The 19433-nt window shown below is 46.7% G+C and overlaps 4 non-coding genes across 4 annotated transcripts; 3 read left to right on the top strand and 1 right to left on the bottom strand.

Moving 5' to 3' along the window:
• The first annotated feature begins 4122 nt into the window (after positions 1-4122).
• On the top strand, positions 4123-4194 carry TRNAQ-CUG (transfer RNA glutamine (anticodon CUG)). The gene has a single exon. It is a non-coding gene; the product is annotated as a tRNA-Gln (tRNA).
• A 2200-nt stretch (positions 4195-6394) lies between these two features.
• On the top strand, positions 6395-6501 carry TRNAL-CAA (transfer RNA leucine (anticodon CAA)). Its single transcript has 2 exons — positions 6395-6432; positions 6456-6501. It is a non-coding gene; the product is annotated as a tRNA-Leu (tRNA).
• Positions 6502-10504: 4003 nt separating this feature from the next.
• Positions 10505-10577, top strand: TRNAK-UUU (transfer RNA lysine (anticodon UUU)). The gene has a single exon. It is a non-coding gene; the product is annotated as a tRNA-Lys (tRNA).
• Positions 10578-12119: 1542 nt separating this feature from the next.
• On the bottom strand, positions 12120-12191 carry TRNAM-CAU (transfer RNA methionine (anticodon CAU)). Its single transcript has one exon. It is a non-coding gene; the product is annotated as a tRNA-Met (tRNA).
• Positions 12192-19433: the final 7242 nt, after the last annotated feature.

Here is a 19433-nt window from a genome sequence, read left to right on the forward strand (position 1 = left end):
AAAGCCTTTGAGTGAACGTGAAGACTCCAATTCTCACAGCCTGGTATCAGCAACTTCCCTGATAGGGAGCCACCTTCAGTCACCCAGGTAACAAGACGGCTTGCCCCATTACGCTGTGCTGCCTGAGCCCACCCATGTAACTCTCTGATGGTCACAGTTCAAAGCAGGCACTTGTGACCCTAAAGCACACACACCTCTAAGGCATAAACTATGGTCTCCGTCCACCATCAAATCCCCCCTGCCCAGCTCCTCTTTTTCTTTCTCTATGGTATTGCTGCCCACACAACCAGCTCACAGGCTGTGCCCAATCCTGCATCTTACATATGAAAACGGGTGCCCTTCTTTGCCCCTTCAAAGCAGCATATTTATCCCCAGCCCAAATTCAAACATCCAGTTTTTATTCCTATTTGACCTTCTGAGTTTATTTTTGCAATTAACTTCCAGACACGTGCAATTTCCTTAATTTTCCCAGTGTGGGTGTTGTTTTATTCACATTTTAAAGCCAGTATCCCATCTCCATAAATCAAACTCTCCAATTCTGGCCATAGCTTTGAGCACAGCATGGCATAAAGATTTTTCCTTCCTAATTCCAAGTCCTTCTCCAGCTTCAGTGTAAGGACTGAAGAGCTTTACTTTATGGGTTGAGTTGTGTCCTCCAAAAAGACACGTTCAGGTTCCAGTCCTGTGATGGGGACTTATTTGCAAATAGGGTCTTTAAAGATGTTGTTAGCTGAGGTGAGGTGAGGCTGGCTTGGGATCCCTAATCCAATATGACTGGTGTCCTTATTGGAGGGGAGAGGAGAGCCAGGCAGAGGGGCACCAGGGAGAACGTCGTGGCAACTGAGGCAGAGACTGGAGCTTCAGGATCGCCAGCAAACCCCCAGAACCCAGGAGAGACCAGGAAGGAGTCTCCCCTTCCCTGAGACGATGCATTTCCATTGTTTTAAGCCTTTCAGTGTGTGCTACTTTGTTACTGCAGCCCTGGCAAGGTGAGATCCTTGGGCTGTGCAGGGGAAACCAGCCATCGCTGGGCCTGAGAATGAGGCTCACCAGTTAAAAGAAGAGTGAGTTGGCGTGGGGGCACTTTGCAAGCCACAGTTCTGAATTCACTTTGAAGAAATACTTTCATTTGGTCTTTGTTCCCGTGAGGAATATTTTCTACGTAATTGCGAAGATAGTAAAGAGAGTTCCCATATACCTCACATCCAGTTTCTCCTGTTATTAAAATTTTGCATTAGCATGGTACATTTGTTACAATTAAAGGACAAATACTGATACATGATTATTAATTAAAGTCCATACATATATTCGGATTTCCTTAGTTTTTGCCTAATGTCCTTTTTCTGTTCCAGGATCTCACTCAGGATACCGAATTACATGTAATTATTACGTCTCCTTAGTCTCTGCTCGACCGTGACAGTTTCTCAGAGTTCCCTCGGTTTTGATGATCTTGACCGTTTTGATGAGTGTTGATCAGGTATGTGGAAGGGGCCTCAGTTGGGAATTTGCCTGATGTTTTCCTCGTGTTGAGCCTGAGGTTATCGTTTCGGCGGGGGGGCCACAGGGGTTAAAGTGCCACTTGCCTCCCATTACAGCAAGGGCCTTCCTTGATCGCGCGGCGGAGGGAGTGTTTGTCACACGTCCCCACTCTTCACTCTTTCCCCCTTTCACTGTGTGCAGCCCACAGTTGAGAAATGGGCATGATGTTCTTTGAAATTCTTGTGCCTGAGATTCCCTGGGATACTGAGGTTGCCTCCACATTAAGGAAGCTGCTGGTACCAGGCTGTGAAACCTCTTCTGTGACCTAGAACAGCCCCGGGCTGGGCCTTCATGTCCAGATACACTTCATTTCCTCACAAGAAGAGAGGAAGAAGCCACAGCACCCCACCCACCCCTCCCGAACCCCTAGAATTCACTGCCCTAGCCCACCCCCCCAGCCATCCCTACAGAGCCCAGGGGTCTTACCTAAGCCCGAACCCTCTCCCACCGACTAAGCATGTTCCCGCCTAGAGAAGTACTGCAGCATTCACGACTGCCTCTGCTGGGGCAGGCTGGAGTTTCCATCTTCAGTCCCTTCCTGCTGGATCTTCTCCATAAATCCTTGCCAGCCACCGCTGGTCTCTGCGTCCCAATTGCTCACTCCGACGTCTAACAATTTACATCAGCATGGACTCGTGGATATTTATTTCATACTTTCGCTTATAGTCCTGTGCCGTTTTGCTCAGTTACCCACACTGTTCCCTTGCAGGCACATATTTTTACATATTTATCCAGAGCCCAGAACCCAGTACAAGCCCGGCCCTTAGAAATGCGCTTTCTGTTGGTTGCCTGGAACGGTTTTTAACAAGCGGGCAGCGAGCTGCGGTGATGGTGAACCCGCTCCCGAGCCTGGCGTTTGCTCCCGAGGCTTCTAGAAATCGCTTTTACGTATCCCGCCTCCTCGTTACCGCGCGGACCGGGGGCCCTGCGGGTCCGGGGGGAAGCTGGAATGCGCGAGGCACGGGGAAACCCTCTCCCTGCGGGTCCAGCGGCCGGTGCCGCCCCGGGCGAGCCGGCAAGATTTCCTTCCCTGGCACCCGACGTCTTCACGCAGTGAGACGGGCTCTGACACTCCCGGGGACTTGGGACAGCTGCCAGGTGTTTTGGTTTTTAGGTTTTTTTCCTTCTTTTTCTTTCTTTTTTCTTCTTCCTTTTTTTCCCTTTTTTTAATTCTTAAAAATTGATCGCTGCGGTCAGTTGTTCACTCTCCCCCGGCGCCGGCTTCCCAGCCTGGGCGGGCGCGGGCTGCCGCGCGTGGCCTCCGCGAGCGGGGCGAGAACGGCCGCGGGCGAGGCCCGGGGCGGCTGCGCGCGGAGGGGCCCGAGCGTTCCCGGCGAGAGCCAGGCGACTAGACCCGCTCGGAAAACCCTCGCGGCTTCCTGGGCCTCGCCCTGGGCCACCGCGAGGGGCGCGGTCCCGGGAGCCCACGGCGTTCTCCGCCACGCGCCCTTTCTCGGCCGCAGCGCCCGGGAGGACGGGGACTCGCGCGCGTCAGCCGAGGCCGTCATCCCCAATTTTTAGGGCACGAAATTGAACTTCTGAAAGCGTCTGCGGCGAGCGGCGGGGACCCCGCGGGACAGCGCCCGGGAGAGAGCGCGCCCGGGGAGGAGGGGGAGGAGGGGGCGGCGAGGGCGGGGAGGGGGCGCCGAGGGTGGGGAGGGGCGCAGCGCGGCGGGGAGGGGGCGCCGAGGGCGGGGAGGGGCGCAGCGCGGCGGGGAGGGGGCGCAGCGCGGCGGGGAGGGGCGGCCGAGGGCGGGGAGGGGGCGCCGCGCGGCGGGGAGGGGCGGCCGAGGGCGGGGAGGGGGCGCCGCGCGGCGGGGAGGGGCGGCCGAGGGCGGGGAGGGGGCGCCGCGCGGCGGGGAGGGGGCGCCGAGGGTGGGGAGGGGCGCAGCGCGGCGGGGAGGGGCGGCCGAGGGCGGGGAGGGGCGGCCGAGGGCGGGGAGGGGGCGCAGCGCGGCGGGGAGGGGCGGCCGAGGGCGGGGAGGGGCGGCCGAGGGCGGGGAGGGGCGGCCGAGGGCGGGGAGGGGCGCAGCGCGGCGGGGAGGGGCGGCCGAGGGCGGGGAGGGGCGGCCGAGGGCGGGGAGGGGCGCAGCGCGGCGGGGAGGGGCGGCCGAGGGCGGGGAGGGGCGGCCGAGGGCGGGGAGGGGCGGCCGAGGGCGGGGAGGGGCGGCCGAGGGCGGGGAGGGGCGGCCGAGGGCGGGGAGGGGGCGCAGCGCGGCGGCGAGGGTGGGGAGGGGCGCCGCGGGTGGGGAGGGCGGGGAGGGGCGCAGCGCGGCGGGGAGGGGCGGCCGAGGGCGGGGAGGGGCGGCCGAGGGCGGGGAGGGGCGCAGCGCGGCGGCGAGGGGGCGGCGAGGGCGGCGAGGGGGCGGCGAGGGGGCGGCGAGGGCGGGGCGCGGGCCTCCCGGGCCCACTCTAGGAACGTTTGGGTTTTAGGCCGAGGAGGAGCCTCGCGTGCAGGCGCAAAGGGGCGAGTGCGGGCAGGTGGCGGAGAGGGATACAAATTTGAGCTTTCGGGGCTGGGTGGGTGGACAAACGGTGATTCATCCCATCAGGAAGGAGTGTTTAGAGGCCCGGTAAGCATGGGGTTCCATGGTGTAATGGTTAGCACTCTGGACTCTGAATCCAGCGATCCGAGTTCAAATCTCGGTGGAACCTACTTGGTGTTTTAAAAAAATTTTTTCCCCTTTTTTTCCACTTTTCCATTTAAAGCTTCTTTGGCAGAGAATTCAGACGAGCCCGGAGGGGTGTGTGGACACGGGCTTTGAGGGGGGCCCCACTGACCCCGGCTGTGTGTTCAGAGTAGGAACCCATCCCTCCCTTCCCTTCTCCCTCGTCCGCTCGCCTAACAGGGGCTCTATGACACCCGTAATGCTTTTGAGTCGGGATGAACGTTTCCTTTGATTTATGACTTTACAGAATGTAGTTAGATCTCTCAACTTCGCGTAGGATGAGAGACAGCAACAGAATTGAGAGACGTGAACCTTTTTGTCCAGAGAGAATAAGGTTTCTTAATGGCTGTTAGGTACAATGACCTGAAATTATAGCTTTCATTTTCCACTGAGAAATAAAGATTTGTGAAGATCTTCTATTCGTACTTTAAACAAAGAATTGCGTGGATACTCTCAGGTGTTTGAACAATTCTGATCCCCAGGTGAAAGCGGCAAGCACTCGCAGCAGAACAAGTCAAGATCTGGATACATGGTCTTAGGGCTTTCGTGGGGTTCTTTGGTCATTTCTATGGCATCACCCCCCCACCCAGAAGAATTGCTGTCAATGCTGAGAACCTCCCACAGAAATCATACAGCTTCAAAATTATATCCCAGGGTGCCTCTGTGATGACTTTATCGTCATAAAACTGTCTCCTACTGCAAGTTAGACAATCTTCTGGAACATCTCTGGATTTTTCACGATTGAAGACAAAGAAGTAACTAGGGTCCTTAAGTTGTTCCAAAGTGTTTTCCTTGGTTTTATCTCACTACATATATATTCCAAAATTTGTATAGCTTAATTGCAGATAGCGTATTAGGCTATATATAATTTTATAAGTCTTACTTAATATTATATTGCTAAAATTAAACATTGCTTTTCTTGCATGTAACTGTCATTCATTCATTCACTCATTCATATTTGCTGCTGTATATTACTCTATACGCAGCAAACTAGTTCACAATTCATTCATCCACCCTTTTGTTAATATGAAACTCAGAGTCGTACATAATTTGAATTATGTCAGCTCTGGGGCTGAAATTAGAAATTGTTTTAGGGCAGAGGAAATCCCTTTTTTGGTAACCACACATTTAGCTGAGAATTTATCACTCTGAGCTTGTCGTTTTCTACACGCAACTGTATTAGCAGAGTAATTATCACGCACTGTTTCATGGTACACCACCCAATCTTTCTAATTCCTCATGTATTTCCTAGTGTTAACAGCCAGCAGAATTGCTCCCAGCCTGGAATACCACCCCAAGGCACCATCGCCTCTAAAAGCTTAAATATCTCCCTGCTAAACTCTTTCACCCTTACCAGGAAGGAATTCTATGTAAGACTTATTCCAAATTTCCTTTCCTTTGAAAGAAGAAACCTTTGCCTTGGTGCATCTGTTTGGCAAAGCCTAGGGCACATGCCTGCAACCTAACGCAAGCAGCCTGAGAAATTTTATTATGATTGCTCTCTCGCAGACACACAATTCACTGTTAGGGAATTACTCCTAAAACCTGAAGTCCTAGCTCTCTATTAGACCCGTATGTTCATCAACTTGGTGATCATCTAAAATCCTTTTTGGAGGGTATGAGACCCTCCTTCCTCCTTCTCTCCCCTCCTCGCACAGAGCAGCCAGCCCCAGCGCCCCCGCCCAAGTCGGTGGCTAGGATGGGAGAATCTCTCGAACTTGAGAAAAGGCCAATGATCGCTTCCAGCGGCGCTCCCTCTCACTCCTTCCCACCATTCCATTTAAGTAGCATCGGTCGTGGGGGGCGCGTGAGAAGGGCTGGGACGCTCCTTTATAACCCTGCTTTCAGCATTTGCTGCTCCCGTGCGCCTCACCTCTCCTTCCACTACTTTTCTTCACCCGCCGCTTTCCAATGCTCTTCCACATTTGACACGCTTCTCTACCGTCGTGCCTCATATATCACGTCCCCTCGCGTCCCTTCTCAGCCCCTCTCCCTACGCCAGCAGGAAGAAGTGAATGGAAGAAAGAAAATGAAGGAGGTAGAAGCCAGCAGGGCACGAAAAGAACTACGCGGTTTTTGCAAAAGATCGATCAGAGGTCGTGTCTTAGCTTTCATAATTCAGTTTTTGTCCACAGCGCATCTGCGAATGGTTATAGGGTAATTTTACAAAGAGTCTTAGCGACTGTGTCAGGATGGCCGAGTGGTCTAAGGCGCCAGACTCAAGCCTTCGCTTCCCGTTGTTGGGGTTTCTGGTCTCCGTATGGAGGCGTGGGTTCGAATCCCACTTCTGACACATTGTGTTTTGTTCCTGGTAATGGATTACAACTTTTCACAACTTTTCACCTAAACCGTACAACTATACAACCCAAAATGAAAAGATTAGAAACTAGAAGTGGGATTCTCGCCAGAGAAACGGTTTTGGAGATGCACGGAGAAAAGTAAGCTTTTTTCAAGGTCAACACAAGCAGAGGCAGGCTGTGGAAGAACTATAATGTCTAAATGATGGCAGATTGTTAGGGATATCTGGAATGGTTTTGAGCAGGAGTATCAACAAGGGTGCTGTTTCCAGAGGCTTCACTTTAAAGAAAGTTTTCCATTTAGAAAAGTGACCTCATTTTTACTTTAAGCAGGGATGTCTATAATCTATAACCATTTGCTGATACTCAACTGAAGCCCAAAGGTATTTCAAATACAGCCAATCAATTGACCTTTGAGGTCCGAAAAATAAATCTCCCAAATAGGAAAAGGTTTATTAGGGAGGCCAAGTAGATTGTTACGGATTGATTTGCAATGCAGAAAATTCTGAAAGAAATGACCCCATAGTAGAAAGAGACAAAGAAGAGACATAAACTGACAGAGAGAAAAAAAATAGAGAGGGCTTCCCACTTGGAAGATGGTTGACCTAATTAAAAATTCTCACCTGTGGCAGGTTTTTCTGGATAATAAGGAGGGTTTATTGGGAAGGGTGCCAAGACCATCCCTGTCCAGGGTCCTGAGAGTGCCCTGGAGGGCAAGGGTGGGTCTAAGTGTGCTTTCTTGCTGTGCTGCATGTCTTGGGGGAAAGGCTGCACCCAGCCAGAGCTGCAGCAGGGTGGTGGTGTGGCACACATGCAGGGCCGCAGAGCTGCAGGACGCAGATGGGCGTGTGACCCAGGAGAGCTCGATGAGCCCCAGCCCCAGCAGCCTGAGCAGGAAGGGCTGCATGCTACTCTGGGTGAAAGCAGCCTGCTCTAGTCCAGCTGTGCAGATCCAACCGCTCTGGAGAGTCGGGTATATGGCAATCTTCGCTGCTCTTGATTTTCCCTTCCCAATAATTCGAACTTTTCCTTTCCTGTGGATAAATTTTAGTTATTAAATTATCTAACAAATATTTATTGAGTGTATACTAAGTTTCAGATTCTGTAGTTCATACCAAGGACAGTGGAGCAGTGGGGGTCAGACAATAAGCAAAACTAGTCAGTGCCAATGCACTCCCACCGAAGACCTCCAGGGACACACCTGAGGGTGAACACGTTGGATGCATTCCTTGTTGCAGCAAGGAGAAGGCAAACCCTAGAACTGCAGTGTCACATGAAGAAAGTGTTAGAAGGATTTGGGTTTTGGACGGGTATTTGGGGAGAGTTGAAGGAAGTGGGGCTTAGTTCTGGTCGGGGTACTGTTAGGTAGTGGGAATAATTCTATGATGGGATAGCTTAACAAATCTTGTCTAAAAGAAGACAAGACTAGCTGGAAAAACTGAAGCTCTAGTTGTTAGAGAAGCAGCAGTCACTCATGTTATCTGGGAGGGACAGACGCATGGCAACTTGTGGCTTGGACACTGTTCATGATTTCTCTGTTCAGACATGGTTGTGGAGGGTCTTGTTTACATCTTGAGAGGCCTCGTCTGATTATGATCTGTAAAACTGTTGAAGTGCGCAGGAAAACTCAAGACCTACCTACGAGTGCCAGGCAAGCTTCTGGAGGACATAGACAACCAGATGGTGAAGGAAAAATTATGGGGGAAGTGATAAGGGATGTGAGGGAGATTTTTGTACTACTGGTGTTGTCGCTGAAGATCTCACTGAGAAGGTGACATTTGAGCAAAGACTTGAAAGAATAAAAGGACAGAGTCATGTGAACATCTGGAGTAGATATTTCTAGGCTGAGGGAACAGCAAGGGTAAAGACAAAGTGTGATGAGGCCTGGAGTTTTTGAGTAAAAGCAAGGAGACCTGTGTAGCTGGAACGGAAATTGTGCAACCTACCATTGCACTGCTTAACCTACCTTCGGCCTTTCCCAAACCAAGATCATCATCCCATCTTGCCCATTACTTCATCCCTAAGCACCTGATCCCGTCCTTTCTTCCACCTCTAATTTTTATCTCATCAATGATCTTGAGAGCCAGGAAATGGCATGCAAATGGCCAGAAGCTCAGAGAGAGAATGAGGATGTGTTTCACACATTACTGGGATATTGGAGTGTGTGGGGGGAGGCAGAACACTGAAACTCTACAAATGTGATGGTTTCTTTTACAGGTTGTATAGTCAGCCAAAGGGGTGCTGATGCAATGTACCAGGAATTTGTTGGTTTTTATCAAGGGTCTTTATTTGGGGTAAAATCTTGTAATTACAAGGCCCTAAAGAGTGAACTCCAAGGCTGCTTTCTCACTAAAGTCTGTTGCCGCCTGTTGAGCAAGATGGGTTGATCTCTGCAGGTCTCTCCTTCCTTCTTTCTCTTAAGGCCCCATGGGCCCAGCTTCTTCTGTCTCAGCTGTGGGCTGGTGTAGGGCTCGTCTCTCTCCCCGAGGCTTTCCTGTTTGAGCCTTCTCCTTTCCGTCACATGGCAGGACTGAAATGACCAAGTTCTCTCCTCTTCCCTGTGTTTTCTTGAGTGAATGTCCTTTTTTATCAGCCCACCAAGGGGATGGGGACCCAACCCTGAGCCACGCCCTCCTGACATGGACAAATCGAAACCCTAATCTTAACAGATAATTTAATCAAAGACATCTCAGGGGAACCTAACACAGTCAAAGGTGCTCCCACCCAGAGGAGCAGACCAGTTTACAAACATAATCTCCCTTTTGGGGATTCATAAATAATCTCAAACTGCCACACAGGTCAAGTAAAAATAATCCCTGATCAAGATTTAGTAATATCTAAGTGTCTTTCCCACAGGTACATATGTTTATATACATAATATTGTTTCTAATTCCTGAAATTCTGTGTGTAATCTAGATAACAAAATGGCACTTACACGTATGCTGGGTTCTTCATTGTTGTTGTTCTGGGGGGTTTTTTTGGTGTTTTTTTTTTTTGTTTGTTTGTTTTGAGATATCTAGGATCAAATCTGGGAAGTAGGCACTCAATCACTGAGCTACAACCACTCCTCTGCACATATGCTACTTTATAATAGTGCCATGGGTAACATATCACATTTATGCAATATTTCTTTATGTTTGGTTCTGATTGTATTTCTCTTCATGTACAGAAAAAAAATTAATCGTGTCTTAGATGATAGTAGAATTGACTCAGAATCAGTAGTTCTGGGTCAGGCAGTCCAGGGCTGGTACAGCTCCTCTTGGAACAGAGCTCTTCCTCTCTTTTGTCACGTTTGCTTCAGGATTTTCTCCCCACTGTCTCTGCAGACACTCAAAAAATATCCAGGAGACAATGCACACTGACACAACCCTGAACAGTCTGTCCTCAACTGGGGGATGGTTCCTATTTTTAAACGAATTGGTTGGGGCTCAAGATAAAATGTGGAAGAGAAAGTGAGAAGAGAAGCTGGATATTATTTCCTGGCTCCAAAGAACCCCGGTTCCCTATCTCTGGAGGTGCAGGGGGAGGGAGGGGATCCCCGAGGGGACAGCAGGACCTGATTCTCCTGCCTTGTGTCAGAGCTCTTCATCTTCTCTCTCCAGTTTGATTTCCTCAGGGATTCTCCTCAATTTTTCCAGTTTTTCCTAAAATGGTTACCCTCCCCGCATCCCCCAAAAGCTGGGGTGAGCAATGTGATCACAGCTAAGGAGTAAAGGCAGTCACGAGGGTATCGAATGGCCAAATCAGCTGTCTCCTTCAGCAGTGAATTGACTCGAAGATTATTATTCTTCCTCAAATTGTGCACTTAAATCAGCTGTTTGATGAATGTACGATGTGAAAATTAAATTATTTGCTTAATGGTGAATGGCTCTGGAATCCTGAGGTCCTGGTGATTGAGCCACAGTTTTGAAAGACTAATAATCCCTGAAACCATAATCATGGTAAATTACATATGATTGGAAGTAATTTATGGACTGATTAGCACCTGCATACCATGGGGCCTGGATAGCTCAGTTGGTAGAGCATCAGACTTTTAATCTGAGGGTCCAGGGTTCAAGTCCCTGTTCAGGCAAAGGGGTTAATTTATATTTAAGCCACAAATGAACAAGTTCACTGTCCATGTACAGACAACCACCTCGCTGGACCTCTTCAACTTTCCAAGGAGTTTTCTGCGGTCGTTTTGTTTGTCTCTTTGATCGCCTGGTTTCCTCACATCTTACACTAGACCTCACAATACAAATCTTTCGGCAGTGTATTGGCTGTCCAGTTTGTACTTGCATTTCAAAACTATTCTTTCCCTGGTATTTACATATAAATCTACTAAAATCCTAAAAATCGACTTCTGTGCATTTTTTTCAGGGTACTATAGATTTTTATAAGCCTTTAAATGGTTACTAGGCAAAAAGTCACGGTTTTCACCTGGTGGGGTCTGTGTGTGCTGAGCAAGACTGCATTTGCTTCGGGCGCATTTCCCTCATTCCCACTCCGTGTCTCCAGGAGAAGAGGCCTGAAGGGAGTCCCACAGGGAAACGTGTCTGAAAAGCCGTGGGTTTGCCCCTTCGGCTGCACCTCGGGAACCCCCCAGCGAGCAGGGCGCCGGGGTCCTGCTCTGGACGTGTCTGGTGCAGCGTGGAGCAGCCTCAGCACACACGGGTGGTAACAGGCCGACAGGCTGCTCTTCTCCAGTGAGCCATCGGCCTTCGCCGGGGTCCTTCACGGCGCGTCGAGGGAGGAGTCTCCAGAGAGGCGAGAAGCCCCTGACCCGAGGGACCCTCGAGGCCTCCCGAAGTGTGGCCCGAGCACCCAGGGCCTGTCATCCCTGAGCAGATCGTGTGATCCCCCCGTTTATTCGTAAGGCCTGGGATATGAAGGTGGAACTGGGGCCCAGGAAAAAGGGTGGGTCCACTCTGAAACCTTTCACCCGGGTCAGTGATTGCGGAAAGGGGGGGAGAGCGCAGAGCGGAGCCCTGGGAGACTGATAGACTCGTGGAATAGAGAGAGCCGCTCCCCTCGCGCTCCCCCTCCACCCGCCCGCCCCGCGCCCCCTTCCTTCTCCTCCCCGTCCCCGCACCTCCGCCCGCCTCCCCTCCCCTGCGGCCCCACGTTCCGCGAAGGCCCTTCCTCTCCGGCTGCTGAGGCGCAGCGCAGACCCGCGGGGCGCAGCCCTGGCCCGGGGCCCCCGCCGCTGCGGGGCCGGCTCTGCGGTTCCCCCGCGGCTCCCGAGCTCCAGCCGCGTCACAGCCAGGAGCGCCCGGCGTGGAGGCCCGAGCGTCCGCCGCCACGGTCCGGTCAGGTCCTCGATCTCCACGAGCCCTTTTTGAGCACGTTTGCAGAAGAGGAAGGAAGCAGTGAGGCCAGGCAAGGAGAGGGCGAGGGTCCTGCTGCTTCCTCTCCTGACGTCAGAGTCCCCGCGGCGACAGTGGGGGAAGGCTCGGTGCCTCTGGGTGCTGGACCCTAGAACCAGGAGAGAGGGGTGCTACGTGCGCCTGTCTTAGAAATGGGCGAACAGCGAACACTGTGTAACTACGCAAGGGTCTCCTACAGCCAGTGTCTTTCGTAGCAGCAAGTCGCAAGTGTCTCCTTAAGAAAACAAGGCAAAACAAAAATATGAGGCTAGCAGAGGATGGTTTCGATCCATCGACCTCTGGGTTATGGGCCCAGCACGCTTCCGCTGCGCCACTCTGCTTCACAAGTGTCCCACTGAAAGGAATACTTTTCATAAATATTCTTTCAGCTTGGTACATTCTTACAGCTTGATTTTTGTTCTTTAATTGCTTTCCTTCTGTTTCCACCCATCTCGTCTAACGCCTCCCTTTCATCTCCACCCTCTCCTGAATTTCTTCTTTGAATATTGTCTATGAGCTAGTTCTGGCCAAGGAATCGGTGGACACGAGGGTATGGACAGGGCTGTGAGAATTGTGAAGGGAAAAGCTAGAAAAAGGGAGGTGCAGCTGAAGTTAATCTTTGGTTTTTATGCGTTTTACGTAGTCTGGAAAAGTTCAACTCAGGTTTTTCTCCTTTTCCCCAATTTTACATTCCCTGGTGATTTTCTACTCAGGTGGGCAATGGCCTTGTCAAAGTGCACATTGTGGAAATTGCTTTACCAGCACTGAGATGGCATAAAAGAGATTAAAAGCCACGATGCTCACGGTTAAGGACTTAGTTAACAGTTCTGAAGCATGAGTTTAAATCTTCCGTTGCCAGGAATTTCTATTTGTTAAACCATTTGCCATTACTGGGGAGGCCTCAGTGTTTGGGTGAAAGAGACATCGTGCAGTCTTGCCCTCCCCTCTGAGCTGCCTGAGAAAAACCTCACTTTCTATCTGGAACTGCTGGAACTCCCTCACCCTCTATTCATTCCTACCCAGCGGTCCTCTTAAATTACTTTCCAACAGTTTTTTTTTTTTAAATTCTCTAATGTCTATGTAATATTAAATGTCTATAGTCTACTCTCAGCAAATAATAATTAATGATTTTACTTTAGTCTCACATGTTATTTGGAGGATTTCCCTGTGTTTCTAGCTCACTTTCTCTAGCACACTACCCTTCTGGAACTGATACTATGATTTCCAAGTGTTAAGGAGATGGTCATTCCTTGACAACTGGAGTTGTGCTTCCTCTCCTCAGCCCAGGGCCAGGACAGACTAAGGGACGATAAAGAGTTCATCTGTGAACAGCTTGCCAGTTTCCTAAAGGACTTTGTCCTCAAAACAGTCAACTGTTCTGGTTCCAGTTAAACATGCTGCCTTCTTTCTACCTAATCTAAATGCGGCTTAGTTACGCATGGATAACATAATAACCAAATTTTAAAAACTACGGAATGCTTTATGTGCCAATACTATTGTGATAAAGAGCTCGACTTACTTTTTATGTTTTACTGCTGACAGCTTTCTAGCTACACCACTCCCCCTTGTCCTCTTACCTCGCCTCTGGGCAAGCTGATAAGAAAGCCCTGTGCTCCACCATGTGGTTTTCAAGTATTTTCTCCCGATCTGTAGATTGTCTTTACTTTTCAAGATGAAGTCCTTTCATTGTAGATCCTCCCATGGCCCACTGGATGGAACGTGGGAGAGTATGGGCTATGATGTGGACCATTGACCATGAGGTGCAGCGATGCCCAGAGACGTACTCACCAAATGCAATGAGTGTGTCATGATGATGGGGGAGAGCGTTGCTGTGGGGGGAGTGGTGGGGTGGGGGCGGTGGGGGTGAATGGGGACCTCATAGTTTTTGAATGTAATATTTTTAAAAAATGAATTAAAAAAAAGATGAAGACCCTTGACGCACAAAAGTTTTTAATTTCGAAGAAGTATCATTTATATATATTTCTTTTGTCGCTCATGCTTTGAGTATAAAACCTAAGAGGCCATTGCCTAACACAAGGTCCTGAGGATGCTTCTTTGTATTTTCTACTAGAAGTTTTATACTTTTGGTTCTTATAGTTAGGTCTTTTATTCATCTTGAGTTAATTTTTATGTACTGTGAGACTGCCTTCATTTTCTTGCAAATGGATATCCAGTTTTCTCAGCACCATCTGTTGAAGAGACTATTCTTTTCCCACCAAGTGGACTTGGCTCACTTGTCAAAAATAAATTGGCCATAGATATGAGAGTTAATTTCTGAACCTCCCAAGTCGGTTCCACTGGTCTGTCCTGTGCCAATACCATTTTGATTATTATAAGCTCTGTAATAAGTTTTAAAATCAGGACATGTGAGTCTTCCACCTTTATTCTTTTTCAAGAGCATTTTGCCTATTCAGTGTCTCTTACCCTTCCACATAAATTCGATGATTGACTTTTCCCTTTCTGCAAAGAAGGCTGTTGGAATTTTGACTGGGGTTGCATTGAATCTGTAAGTTGCTTTGGGTAGAATTTATATCAACAATATTTATTCTTTCAAGCCATGAACATGGAATGACCTTCCATTTATTAATGTCTTGATTTTTTAAAATCTGCACTTAACTTTGAAGATGTTTAATCTTGATACTAATAGTGCAATTTTATCAAAATAAGCTTTGCTATTCTTATCAAATACAAACAAAAATGACTAAATCCCAAGAAAATTACTTGAAACTGAGATAGGATTCATACCCTATAATACACAAAAATTGCCTATAAACGATCAATTAAAAAAAAAGCCCAGAACAATTAGAAAGCTGGCAAAGGAAATTAGCATTGCATTTATGGGGGAAAAAAATTAACCATATCATGAAGCACTCAGAATTATTGGTTATATGAGAGATGCAAACTCAAACAATGTGATGTTACTTTGTAACTATTAGACTACTAAGCTTGATATTGCCAGAAAAGGTCAGATTTACGCATATTCTCAAATGTTTGACAATTTATTTTCTGAAAATGCATTCCATTCTATTTCCAATCAATCCAATTAATACATAGACATAACATATTCTCTTACTATTCTGTTTCTTGGAAAAAATCACACATGCCCCTTAACAGATGTATATGATGATGTGGGCAGAGTTTCTTGTGGCGACATCTTAGAGGGCAGCTTGTTGAGGGAATGAAGGCAAAATATGGTAGATGCAAACCATGGCATATGGTGCACTATTTAAAGGACATAAGTAAAGATTACTATGGAAAAAGTCAGAAGTGTAATCATATGTACATAAAATATACCTTATGTATTATAATGCGCAAAATATCATTAGACATTCTGCAAGAAAACATCACAGTAAAATTAAAACATTTATTAGAATGGTTCTTTGTGGAAAAAAGTAACATACAGAATAGGATATGAAGATAAAAGGAAATCAATCAATTCATCAAGAGATGGTCCTTACACAGACCTATTTACAGATTAGATAAATTAAAAATCTCATCAAAATATTATGAGACTTGATCTTTGGTATTTTTTAAAATTGAGGATTCTACTTCTACCCATGAAAGAATAACAGTTAGCAGTATTTCCTTTAAAAATTAGAAAACCAGAACAAGTATATGAAACAACCATTAGAAAACAGACTTTAGAAAATAGACTGTGCAAGATTGTGATCCCTGAGAGAAAAGAAACAGAAAAGGCGAGCCTTGTGATTACACAGCATCAAGAGAATTTTGAAGAAAAAGATAGGGACATTTATCACACTAGATGTCAAGATTCAGCTATTTAAGAGCAAGCATTTTTGATGCAGGAATAGACAAATAAAGCATGCAATGGAATAGAGAGCAAGAAATCATCCATACATGCATGTAATTTTAACATACAGGGGAAATGGCATTGCAGCTTGAGTAGGACACTGCAATTCACTAAGAAATATATGCAGAAATGAATTAGAGCCAGGAGCTATGCAACCATTACACCCCTTTCCATTGTCTCTACTAACTAGACATGTGATTTATATCATAAAATGTAGACTGTAGTAGGCAATAAATATTTCTTAATATGGATAATCATGACATTTGTTGATCATGGTAAAAGGATATATTATTGGTAAAGTGTTGTACAAGCTGGGGAGGGAAAAATCCACCATGTTACATGGCATGATTTTTGAGGGATTTCTAAATCAAAGCTCAGCAAGCAAAGGCAAGGGTTCACCAATCCCCCTTCATATCATATGAAGGGACTGCTAGAAATGCAGTTTATGATACAGTGATACAACCCTTACTAAATAACAATACATAATTTATGTGTAAAGATTGAGACAACTGCATATGATAACGGAGACTACTGTAAACAAAGATGGGTGGAGATCATATATATATATATATATGTATAGACACACGGATTACTCCAAACTTGGTGCCAGTGGAGGGAATTAAGGAAGAAGTATCTTAGGGTGGAAAGGATGCTTAATTTTCTCTATTCCAACAGTTAAAGGGAGGGAAGGACTTTATGGCTCTTTGTTTTGGATCAAAGTCAGTGTTAGGCACCCTCATTCACATTATTTCACTTAAAAGCAAATTAGATTTAAATTAAGTACTTAGAGCTGAAACCTTCCAAATGAGCACTTGGGGGTTGCGGGTGGGACTGGAACTGGTAAATGGGGCCTTGAGCTTTATAAACTTGAAAACCGAGGCTTGCTCAAGTTGACCCTGTAATTAAGAGGACTGTTTTGAACCCCATCCGTATTCTTCAAGCAGAGGCTGGGAAAAGAGAAAATCGATCCGCTCCCAGAAAGTGATTTTTCATAAGAGTTACTAGTATTCATTTTGATAATGAACGTTTATTGTGTGTGCATTGTCTTTTCCTTGCCTTTTCTATGGCCATCAAGCACTAGCCAAGTGTGGATGTGTGTGAAGAAGCTCTTCATATGTAAACAGTGGTTAGCAGAATTGAGCCTCAGTGGGAATTGGGGGGAGGGAAGGAATTAGTGGATGTGGAGAAAAAGTTTAATTCCCAGGAACAGAGAAATTACTGTCAGGATTCTCAGACTGTGAAGAAAACATCCTATTCAGAGAAATTATGGGCAAGAGAGATAAAAGGAGAAATTATTCCTTGTATTGGAAGAACTTCCTCATTAAATTATGAACACCTGTGACTCTGGCAGAACTCGAACACACAACCTTTGAACCTCTTACCGATATAAGCTACAGGTCCAATGCACCATGTATTGTGCCACAAAGCTCGCGAAGGTAAACCTTCGGTTATTTCATTAAGACTGAGTATCTATTTGGTTCTTAAGGCAGCATAATTCATGAACATTTACCGCCCTCCTGCATTCATTAGAGGTCAAAGAACACAAAACCAAACCAGACAACACAGCGGATAGCAATTCCCAGCCCGGGGGGAGTTTCTGAGACTTCCATGTACATATATATCGAAGAGTATAATTAAGACTTAAAGTCTATATCACACTTAATCTGCCCTCTCCAATCCCATGCACAGTGCCCTTCGCTTCACAAAATGCGATGTGAAAGACTCTCAGCACTTGTTCATAGGAGGTCCTCACCCCCGGATGGCTTCCTCCTTGTTTTTGCTCATTGTCTTTTTTTCATTAGGAGGCACTGGGAAGGAACCCGGGACCCCCCATGTGCTCAGCTGCTTCAGCCACATCCGCTCCCCATAGTAGGTATTTTTAATACTATTCTCTTCACCTTGGTAACCAATTGGTAGCCTCTGTTGAGTAATAAGTGATTTCTTTTGCATTTTATGCTTTTGTGAAAGTGAATGGTTTTCATCCACTGTTCACTCTTCCTTCTGTAAGAGTTTTCAGAAACTTTTTTTTTAAATTGGAGAGAATCCAAACGTTTAAAATCATCTATTATAAACTCCCTTTTTTCTTTGCCAGTAATAATTAGGGGTAGTTGAGATTTTGGGTTTTATTTGTCTGTAATATTTTGGTCTCCCCTATATAACAGAGTTAGACTCATTTATAATTCCCCTACACATGATTTTCTACCCCTTTTATTTGATCCTATAATTAGCACTATATCATTAATATATGTCCCAGAGACTAAATCTTCAGCCTGTTCATATGCTGGTTGAGCCTTGACTCTCATCGGAGTTGCAGCCAACACCTACTCTCCAGTTCATTGGACTTGCTCTAGGGCAAATAACAAAATGATGGTCATGGACAACCCCCATTTCCAAAAACACATAATATCTACAACTGCAAGCAAAACAGTTCCTTTTATGCCCCACAAGATCTAAATCCTCTCTCAATCTGAAGCAGAGCTGGCATCATCATCCCAAAATCTCCAAGTCTGAGGAATGAAGAAACACGAGTGGGAAATGAAACCACAGAGGAAACTAGACTTCTTCTTATTGTCATAATGGAAGAACTTTAACAATGAATAAAGATAGAGGTTCTGAGGGGTGCAGGAGAGAATAATAAGTTGAACATAGGGCATTTTTGGGCATTGGAATTGTTCTGCATGGTATTGCAATGACGGATAAAGGCCATTACACATTTTGTCAAAACCTATAAAACTGTGTGGTGCAAAGTCTAAACTATAGACTTTGGTTAGTGGCAGTGCTCCAATATGTGCTCATCAATTGTAATGAATGTACCACACTAATGAAAGACGCTGTTAATGGGGGAAAGTGGGAGAGGGGGTGGGGGAGTTATATGGGAACCCCCTACACTTTCCATGTAACTTTTACGTTATCTCCAACTTCTCCAAAAATAAATTTATTATATAAGAAAAAAAGATAAAAAAATCTAGAACCTCAATAACAAAGATTTTAACTCCAAGCTCTTTTACTAAACACTGAGTTGACATTCCTGTTCCTACTACCTTGTTTATAATCAGGAATAACACAATGCAGAACCAATTTCCTGATATGCCATGTCCAGTCTGGGGTGCTGAGTTTGGTTCTGTATACTCCCATCTACCCTCCAGAAATTAATCATTTTGAGGAGTTATCTAGATTGAGGGATTGTCTCTCTGAAGGACATACTAATATATTCTCGTAAATTAACATCTCATGGACTTCTAATCAAGATGCCCTTGATGGACAAGAGGGAAAGGAGAGTTTGCCCAGGGCAGTAACTAGAAAAAGTGGGTGCTCTGGAGGTTTTTGTGACTGAGGAGTCTCAGAATAAGAGCAATGGTGAGAGGCAAGGTCCCTCTGGTAATTTCTTCTCTGACCCAAGCTTTTCATCTCTTCTCTCTCACTGGAACTTTGATCCCATCTTTCTTTATTCAGAGCTTAAAACTAACTGATTTGCTTCTGACCCTTTTTTTCCTGTGGAGTCATTGTTGAAATCCACAGAAATATTCTCATCCCCTGAAAGTGCTACAGAGAAGGAAGAAAACAGATCAGATACATTTTTCTCGAGGGAAATAAGCTGCAGGTGGAAGCATTTCACATCGTTTTTACTAACACCCAATTTCAGTTAACTTGTTTTAAATAGACCTGGATTTGCTTTAGGCTATTCTTCAACACCACTTCTTTGTAATATGTGTGGTGTGACTCCCATGTTTCACCATCTTGTGGACCACACTGGTTTTTACATTTCTTTTTT

Source organism: Dasypus novemcinctus, chromosome 22 (assembly GCF_030445035.2).
Source record: "Dasypus novemcinctus isolate mDasNov1 chromosome 22, mDasNov1.1.hap2, whole genome shotgun sequence".
NCBI classification, from domain to species: Eukaryota; Metazoa; Chordata; class Mammalia; order Cingulata; family Dasypodidae; genus Dasypus; species Dasypus novemcinctus.